Genomic DNA, 8,786 nt, shown 5'->3' on the forward strand with positions numbered 1-8,786 from the left:
GTATATATACTTTGTAGAGTCATAGACATAGTAGATATCATCATACCACCCACAAGGTTAGTCCCTTTCACGCCAAGGACCAAAATAGTCTGGTGGCTAGGAAATCATGACATTCTCTCCCCATCATTCTTCTCTATATGAATGGAATAATTGATAGTATATCAGGATACCTGCTTACTAAATCTTCAATGTCAATGCATACACTAACATCATCACCACAAAGAATTTCTCCTTGAAATTCTCTCAACATCATCACCATACTTGTCCACAACCATAACCATCACCACAAATGTTATAAACAATACAATAAACATAAATAAGTTCCATCCCAAATTTATTTCAAATAACCCAAGAAGAAGAAAATAACAAACATACACGTTGATACTCAACGATGGTGCTCAATGCCAAACTTGTAACGTCGTAATTCGGAACGTTCCGAACAAACCACTTTTTTTATTGTGAAAATAAATATAACTTAAACAAATCGTAAATGAAATTTCAAATTATTTAAACATCTTTCAAGTGAAAATTCAAAACAACACAAGTCTTACGATAATCACAGTATTCTCGCCGCTTTAAGCTTCCACTAGATTATCTATAACATCATCTGCTCTCATACAACAACACAAGTGATGAGTGCATATTTATGCCCACATTTATGTTTTAAAAACAAATTTTTGATAAGATTCTTGTGCTTAAATGATTGATTTAAAATAAGATTTGTGATGATTGACTTTATCGGGTTTGAGAATTAAAAAAGAGGCTTAAAATGTGATTTTAGTTGCATAAATTATTTTGGAGAGTCTGAGCTGGGATTAAAATTTGAATTGCAATTTTGAAAAGAAAGAAAAGGCTAAAGTGCAATTAGAGGAAATTTCTCGACTTTTTGTGTAATTTTGAATAAAATAAAAAGGGTTGAATTGTAATTTTGGGCAAGTTTATTTTAAAAGATAATTTGGAGAAAATATATCTTAAGATATTTTATTTGATATTGTCAAAGAATTACCTTATTTAACTATATCAATAAAAATCAAAAGGTAATATTTGCCAAATCTTTTTGAATCTAGAAAAGATATTATCAAATATTCTCAAAAACTGATTAAATTTGTTGAATATTTGAAAGATATTAGATATAAGATAAAAGATCTTATCAATGGAAGATTCAGAGTCCTAGCTCAATCAAGCCTATATAAAGAGACCCACGGGAGGCACAACTCATTAATTCTAAAACTCCTCCATTGGAAGCAAGCATCCATCACTCCTCTCACTTTTATTTTACCATGTATTCTACTCCATCCATGGAGAGCTAAGCTTCTAGGACTATTCCACTATAATTTTATTATGGATTCTGATAGAGCTGTCAAAACGAGTAACCCGGCTCGATCCAGCACGACTCACCACGGGTTGGTCACTTATTGAGCCAACCCATCTCGGCTCACTTATTAGCAAACTGAAAAAAATTCAAACCTGGCTCGACCCACCATGGGTTAGTGGGTTAAACGGGTTGGCTCATTGGCTCATTTAATTATAAGTTTTTTTTTTAAATTAAAAAAATTACAATTTTTTGAATTCAAATCTAAATAAACGTTACACTAAAATGATGTTAAACTCCAAAAACAATTCAAAATAAAATAAAAAAGTGTCATACAATCTAAGCGTAATCCCAAAACATGTACAAAAGGCGAACAAATACGTTTTTAATATTGATAATTTTTGTATCACTTGTCCATTTATAATATTATAGTCTTGAATAGATAAATCTATAATATTTTTCTCTCTTGAAACATCTTCTTCTTTATTACAATCTACAATATAAAAAAAGAAATACTAATTAATAATATTGAAACACAAAATTATAAATAATTAAATTAAATTAGGTGGGTTGGTGAGCCAACCCGGCTTACTACAAGTTCAGCTCGATGAGCCGGGTTGAAAACTAGCCCACATAAAAAATTACATTTTTTTCAAACCCAACCCGGCTCAAACTCGTCCCGTGGTGAGCCGAGTTGGCTTGCGGGTTATAACCCATTTTGAGAGCACTAGATTCTGAGGTTAAGTTGAATTAATGCAATTGTTTCTTTTGATTATTGATTTGAGTTACTCTCTTTCTATGTCTTTCATCTCTCAATCATATTAAAAGCAATGATTTTTGCATCATAAGGTGTTTGAATCTACATGCATATTAATCATATGAGTTCAAGGGTTTCTATGTTTGATTGAGAATCTACTTTGATTAAATTTAGGAACTTTCATATGACTAAACGAGTTTTTGCTATCAATTGAGAATGTACTTTGGTTGGTGGTAATAATTTAAACTATAATTAATTGAGAATTTACTTTGATTAATTAGTTTTTAATTTGGTTAGAAGATTTAAGGATAGACATGATTAAACACAATATAATTTGATTGTGAATGTACTTTGGTTGAATTCATTGTGAATATTCTAGAAATGTCTTGCATTTGATTGAGAATCTACTTTGATTAATTGCATGATCGCCCTTAAATTAATTAAGAATGTACTTTAATTAATTTGAAACTTGAACAATAATCAATTGAACAATGATCTCTAGATAACCGATGATGAATATATATGGGAAAAACAGTGGAATTAGCCTATTTCATCATATTGTTTCTAAGTTTCCTCATTGTTCTTCAAAACATTCTTCAAAACATTCTTCAAAATTAATTCCATTAGCACAGTTTTTGACTTTCATTCTTGAGCATTGCATAACATTCATAAGATTCAAATATTGAAAAACAATTCCGTATTCGTTGGAAGACGACTCAGGGTTACTTTAACCCTATCTACTGTCTTGACTACTGACTTGACAATTTAAAAAGCAGTATTAATTTGATAGCTTCAACGATAGTGTAACAACAAGTCATGCGATCAATATGTGGAAATCACAACCACAAAAAATGCAAGGGTGAGTTACAAAATAAACATCAAATCATTGAAATAACATTTATAACACCATGGTTCAGTCTTTAACACAATTCTATCACATAAAAAAAATCAATGCATAATAAGACTGTGACAACCAATATGATACCTCTCATACATTCCCTTAACCAGAAGCATGACCAACTCATTCACTTTACACACTTGTCGAGAAAAGGAAACTCCTGCCTATATTAGTCATCTCTATTAACATATGTCTTCTTCTATACTTCACCATACCATTATTGTTTTACCAAAGCAGGATGATTCAACTAGTCCTCCACCGTAGCTTCAGACCTATCTCTCTTGCTCCTTAAAATGCTCACATAAGCTTTAAACTCAACATGAGTCGAAACCCTACGGGTGAGACATCTATCCCTTTCTACCCCCTCGAAAGAGGAAAAGGCAACAATCGAATCCTCAATCCCTTCTATTGTCCTTCAAGGATGAAGAGATCATCTCTTCCACCTCCTCTTAAAGACGAAGATATACACCTTTCTACCCTCTCGTAAAAGGAAATGTACAACTCGGATAAAAGAAGTATAAAATAGAAGACATACTCAATGATAATAACCACAATAATTATAACCAAAATTCAAACTCCACTTTACACATACATAAGTTAACTTAAACCCAAGATTAAGTCAACCATCTACTTTCCATACCTCTCTCTTCCAAAAATACCCCCAATACATTACAAACTGTCATGTAACTTCCATAGTAGGTACTCCGCAACCGTGGAACCTAGGCTTACAACTTGTCTCCTTTCGATACCTACCTATTCTCTTATGATACACAAATACCACCATAGAGGGTTAGCTCCCCTTATCTGGATAGATCTTGGGTTTCTTGTTTTGTCCTTTGTTTACTAACTCCAGACCTCAAAGCTAGGAAAACTATGGCCTTCCCTAGGTTCGAACTCGAGTCCACATAGCACACACAATTTACACAACACACAAATACCACTAGGCCAGTTTTTTTTTGCCGGTATATAAACACAAATACGAATATTTAAAAAATTTTCAAAAAAAAATGGTTATTCCTTCCTCATATACTCTCATAATTCCCAAGACATTTCCTGAGCACTTTCATTCCAAAACATTTTCATCCTTCGAATCTTCTTTCCTCTCAGCTTTTGTTCTTGTTATGATGAACACTCTTCCTTCGGCTGGTCTCCCAATGACTTTTGATGTGACAGGGTGTCTCTTTTCTTTCACTATTGCTTCCTTCTTTGTAGAATATGTAATCTATTTGCCTCTTTACACTCTCAAGGTTGTTCTCCTCTTCCCTCTCCCACATTTCTCTCCCTCTTTTCTATTTATACTTCCCCGATAACAAAACCCTAATATATATATATATATATATATATATATATATATATATATATATATATATATATATATACTTCTTAAAAACCCTTATAAATATGTACTCATTTTGTTTCTCTTTTATGTAACAACTTTTACTTTTTTTCCACCGGAAAACTCACGTTTTCTTTTTCTATTCTTGCACTCATATATTATTATTTTATTATTTCTTTTAAAACCCCTTCAAAATATATTCTATTTCTTTAATTTGTTCTTTTTATTAAAACTATCTATTACAGGTAGAAACATCACAAGAACGATCAATACATATCATTATGATCATTGATCAACAAAGATTTATATAAATGACTAAAAACATGCATGCAAGTGGAAGAAGACTCATATACATCCCATAATAAAAAGAAACTAAGAAAAATAGCTAAAACTCAATTTAAACGAACGAAACTAATTGGTTCAAATTGAAGAACTTATCGCAAGGATTAATGCTATGGTTCTTCCATCAGATAAAATAGATAGAAAAATCCTTAAAAAGAAGTCTTAGAACTATAGAAAAGTGACTTAGAAAGAAATTTTATGTTTTAAAATAATGAAACTCATAACAATACTATTTATATTAAAACCTTTTAACATTAATATAATTAAGTTCACTATTTTTAAAATATTATCACTTTTAAAATATCATTTTCTAAGTTTTTACATACACAAGACTATATATTTTAAGAAATCCTTATTAATTTTAACAAATAATTATATAACTTTATAACTAACCTTAGTATAAAAAAGGTTTAATAATTCAGATAGCCCCTATTTTCGGTGACTTTTCTCAGTTAGGTCCTTCTCACTTTTTTTGTGTCAATTAGGTCCCTATTTTCGAAAAATTGACCCAATTAGGTCCTCGGCGTTAGTCCCATACTAACATCGTTAAAAAGAGTGTCACATGTCAATTCGTGGTTTTTCTGAATTTTTTAAATATTTTTTTATTTTTATTTTTTTAATTTATTTTTGAAAAATAAAAAATTTTCCACATGTTAAGCCAACATTATGTCATGTGACAATGATAGTATGACGTAACATTGATAGTATGAATGAGCAACAAATGAAATCATCGAACCTAAATAATATGAATGAGGAAACTATAAAAATAAAAATTTCAATGTCATGAGACAAGCGACCTATCGGTGTCACATCACATTGTCACTAACACGTAGCACAATGTCAACTTTGACACGTGATAGTTTTCTTTTAAATTTTTAAAAAATAAAAATGAAATAAAATAATTAAAAAATATTTAAAAAATTTAAAAATACCACGAGATGGTACATGACACCTCTTTAATGATATTAGTTTGAAACTAATGACAAAAATCTAATTGTTCCAAATTTTAAAAATGGTTTAATACCTCTTTTGGTCCCTCGAAAGGGGGCAAATGTTCAATTCGGTCCTACCTTTTTTTAGAAGTTCAATGTGGTCCTAACTTTTGTAAAAAGTGTGCAATCAAGTCCTTTTTGGAAACGACGTTGAGTTTTTAACGGAGCAGCTGACAGGGTGGACTGAAGTTAGCTACGTGGCTGTGTGTGGGTAATACGTGGCTGTGAGAGGGTCATACGTGGCTGTGAGAGGGTAAATGTGATAATATTACTGAGGTTAAGAAATCAGAAGTTAGGGTTTGAGTTGCAGAGAAATTGGTAATTTGAGATACGAATGGCTTCTTCTGAAGGGTGTTCGTCGTGTTCGAGAAGTTGGGGCAAAGGATCTTCTGGGTGGTCCCATGGTTGTGGTGTGAGAGGAGGTGGGATAATCCTTACTTGTTACTGTGGTGATGTTGCTGTAACCAAAGTGGCGAGAACTACGAAGAATGCTGGGAGAAATTTCTGGGGTTGTCCACGTTACAAGGTTTGAAGTATACCCTTTTGAGTTAAAGTTTTTTTGAATTGATGCATTTGTTGATAGATTCCCTAACTTGGTGAATAACAGGTTGGATCTTCAATTGGCAGCTCGTGTAACTTTTTCAAGTGGTGTGTTGAAGAGAAAGTTGATGAAAAAGATTGCAAATGGTGAGGAGGATAAGTCAGCTGGAAAATTCAGTGAAGGACTTGCAGAAAATGATGAAGATCTTAGTTGTAGCTTTGTGTGTGTGTATTGTGGTGTGCCTTGTTCAGGTTCTGTTTAGGTTGATTTAGTTAGATTGTAACATCCTATGTTTTGAAAGGTGTAAGATCAATTAAGCAATTCAATGTATTACGTATTGACTATTTTAATGAGTTAATTTCAGTGATTAATGTTCAAATCAGTCCCCCTGATGTTTTAACAATGTTGAAATCAGTCCCCTGATGTTTTAAAAATGTTGAAATGAGTCCCCCATTTGCTTTAAAACTGTTCACAAAGGTCACCCCAATAGTGCATATGATGCTGAATAATGGCACATAAAACAAATACATAAAACAAATACATAAAACAAAAACATAAAACCAGTTTCATTCATTACGACACATAAAAGAAATACATAAAATCAGTTCAGTAAGTTAAGTATCTATTACACCACCATGTAACAAACAGTACATATTACACCACCATGTAATTTAACTATCTAATAACCCAATTTCATCTAAGTATCTTTTCTTCTGACTTTGCATTTTGTTGGCCGGGATGATTGGGGACTTGATGGCTGTGATGGTTCAGGGGTTGGGGAACTTGGAGGTGGCTATGATGGTTGTGTTGTTTCTGCTGGCTGGGGCTTTATAGGGCAGTTATTCTTGTTGTGCCCCATCTGACGACAAATACCACATTTTTTCCTATGGCCACCAACACGCATTTGAGTGTGATCTTTAGTTAGCTCCCATGCTTCCAACCTCCTATTTTTCTTTGGCCTCCCAGGCATCTTCCTGATCAGTGGTGGTAGTACATCATTGAAATTTGTGGTTTCCCATAGTAGGTGGCCATTGAGTGGAAAAATTATGGACGCATACACCTCTTCATAGGTGGATCTTGTGAACACATTGGGGACAAAAGTCTGTGGATCAACGTTGGAGAAGTTCATTGCTACAATTGCATGACAGCATGGAATGACACTAATCATCCACTTTCTGCAATTCCATTTTCTTAATGCTTTAGTACGAATATCATTCACCTTTAAATTAGGATTCTCAACTAAAGACCTATCTATTTCTTCACTCAACCACTGAGCATTCATTAGTTTGATGTTAAGTTGCCTACTACAACCGTGAGTATCAATTATCTTCCTTAATTGCCAAATTTTGCGTGATGGCAAGTACCCACAGTAAGCTACCCATGGGCACTTCCCTTGGCCACCCATGCAGCGCACCCTCACCCTACGCTTATCATTCTTCACAAAATTTAGATCCCTCCCAGCATGAACAACATACCTTCTAATAGCATCCTTAAACTCTTCCTTCCCACTGAAAATGGTGCCCACTTGCCACTTGTAATCTGCCATGGACTTCTGTTTTGCATATTTTGAGAAACCACCCATACATACTCTATCCTCGTTGTCATCCTCCTCACTTGAACTGTTTTCAGGAGTTACAAGCATATCAGACTCCCAATCATCATCTGACAAACCCCTGCATTGTTGTTGGGTTTCTTGATCATTGTCTGCATCCACATATTCATCACCACTCAGATCATCCATTCCCGGTTCATCATCACTGTCCACGTCCACTTCCAATTCTTCTTCAGTATGAAGCTCCCCTCCATCCTCAATGTCCGCTTCCAATTCTTGTTCAATATGAACCTCCCCTCCATCCTCAATGTCCACTTCCACTTCTTGTTCAGTAGGAACCTCCCCTCCCTCCTCAATGTCCACTTCCAATTCTTCTTCACTTTCAACCTCCCTTCCATCCTCAATGTGCACTTCCACTAATCCATCATTTTCAAGCTCAACTCTGTCCTCATTCTCAACCTCCACTGCAACCTCAACATCTTCTGCATCCTCCTTGTCATCCTCCCAGACATTTTCATTCTCAGCATCCTCCTTGTCACCCTCAACATGTGCTTCTCCTCCAACGTCACTACCCTCACCACTGTCTGCTGGACCTTCACATAGGTACAAAATCTCATTGTCATCATTTTCTACAATAGCTGGTTCGTCCACCCCATGCACAACATACAGGTTCACTTTCCCCAAATAATTAGCCACCTTCATCATGTTCATAGCTCCTTTATCATCATCAAGCTTATGTAAAACATGTTGGATATTGTAATATAATTCTTTTACTTCCATGTAACCCAGATCTTTAAGTGAACCTAATACTCCAAAATAACACAATTTATCGGGATCTACGTCCCAATAAACTATCTCCCCGCCCATATACTTAAAGGGGACTTCTTTGATCAAGGTCCCACCGTGATGGACCACAACCTGAAACATGTCTTCACCCATCCCTACCCCAACCCTGCAAATGCAAACGGGGACCACTAATTTAAGTTAAACTAATATCTATGGGACCACTATCAACCATCAAAACAAGACAACTTTTCACCCCTACTTAAACCCCCT

The sequence above is a fragment of the Vigna umbellata genome, chromosome 4, assembly GCF_029865625.1.
Source record: "Vigna umbellata cultivar VRB3 chromosome 4, Vumbellata_1.0, whole genome shotgun sequence".
Lineage (NCBI taxonomy): Eukaryota > Viridiplantae > Streptophyta > Magnoliopsida > Fabales > Fabaceae > Vigna > Vigna umbellata.